Source organism: Clavelina lepadiformis, chromosome 9, assembly GCF_947623445.1.
Source record: "Clavelina lepadiformis chromosome 9, kaClaLepa1.1, whole genome shotgun sequence".
In the NCBI taxonomy this organism is placed as follows: domain Eukaryota; kingdom Metazoa; phylum Chordata; class Ascidiacea; order Aplousobranchia; family Clavelinidae; genus Clavelina; species Clavelina lepadiformis.
Genome location: NC_135248.1, coordinates 5,685,465 through 5,687,500, shown reverse-complemented (window position 1 = coordinate 5,687,500; position 2,036 = coordinate 5,685,465).

Here is a 2,036-nt window from a genome sequence, read left to right as displayed (position 1 = left end):
ACTTTGGTTTAGAACCAAAGAGTAACTAAGGCTTTATTAAACAGAATTGTGCTTGTCCTAAAATAAAATATAATTAGTTACGTAAGACGTGACTGTAAACTGTATAACACTTATATAGAATAGATAAACTCTTAGGATTAAGCAGCCGACAAGCAGACATTACGCTTACTCCTGAATAACGTCGTACAGATGAAAACCAACACATAATGCAAGAACCAATCAAGGCGGCATGATTATTCGCGAGGCCAAAAAAAGAAAACAAACAGCAAAATGCATGTCACCACAAGCAGTAACAGCACCATGGGAAAATTAGTGATAATTAGGGCGATTAATTATTTTTTGACTTAAAAATTGAAAATTTTGACAAATTCTGACATTAAAAATCTTTTTTTGGACAAATTTTGACGTATGAATATTTTAAGTAGTTAAATTACCCATTATTGTACAAAAAGTTAAAATTTATTGTAGTAAAGAAGGGCAAAAATCTGAAAACAGACCTAGCCTATTCTGAAAAGGGAAATGAACTAATTACAAATTACTGCCAAAAAAACTGCAACTAAAACACAACAAAAACTGTTCAATACATTTGTCTAAACCAGTGATTCCCAACAGCGGCTCTTAGAGCCGCATGCGGTACCAAGCTAGCCTTCTTGTGGCTCTCATTGACCCCTGAAAATCCCTCAAAAATTATAAAAAATCTATTTATAATAATTAGGGCGATTATTTTTTGACTTGTCAGTTGGAGTTGTAGTCAAGTTGGACATTAAATTGATTTGTGTTATTTTTCTTGTTAGTGTTGCTATTCGTTGGTGCATGCTTTAATGCTTTAAAATTTTCGTTCTAATTACTTGAGTGTTTTCATGCGGCTCCATAGCCTACGTACTCTGAAGTTTGAAATTTGGCCCCGACACCAAAAAAGGTCGGGAACCAATGGTCTAAACTAAAGATACATGAAGTATCTAAAGCAAAACCGAAGCAAGAGCTGATTCACAATAAGTAGACAATGGGCCATTTACAACAGTATAAAGTAGGCTGCAAGGTGTACCGTGTAGGCTAAAATGACAAGTTCACCTACAGTGCAACCTCTACGACACCACGACAATGCAGTTTGTAAGCAATTTTGACTTGATGAAAAATTTTGACTTTTTAAACAATTTTGACAATTTTTGACCTAACGCTGTAAATTTGACAAATTTTTGACTTTTTTTGACAAGTCAAAAAATAATCGCCCTACTGAATAATCGTTCAAAAACGATGGAGGTTAAGAACTCGCGGGCCTGATGAAACTGTTTGGCAGAACGACGGTGGTGACATATTTTGACATAGTTTCAACTCTTTTTTTAAATCACCAAGGGAAAGTATTTTAGTAACCAAACTTTATGCATTTATAACCAACTGGTTTTGGATATTGTGATCAAATGTTGTAACGTTTTAGAGTGCTTCTGTTGGTGTTGAGTTACGTGGTTATAGCTTGAGTTTTTCTGGCCATATTCAATGAGTCTCGTATCTATCGGTCGTGAAATCTTCCGCAGTCAGAATTCTGTTATCATGATAAGTTGCATTCAATTCGAGAAAGTTTGTCCATATAAATGTTCATTTTATTGTATTGCATTGCATTGTATTGTTTATTTTTCGCCATTAACTGTGCGGAACGAAAGTTAGGATGTTATCCATTGTAGTTATAGCACCATACAACACATGCTCATAAATAGTTAACAAAGTCCAAGGGCTTAAAACATGCAAGATAACAATAATACAATTGTGCTATAAGATGGTAGGTTAGCATGGCCACCAAACCCACAAAAATAATTCCTAAATATAAAGAATTTAAGGCCAAAATAACACAATAAAAAAAAAACAACTAAGGTACCTGTACCGAATAAGGCACGGTCCCTAATAAGGCCCATTGCTCATATTTCGCAAACCCGTGCAAATAAATGAAAAATTTTATCCCTATATAAAAACTAATATAAATTCATGATGGTTTACCAGATTTCATCCTTGTCACGTGATCAACCGATTCGCTAGAGCACAAC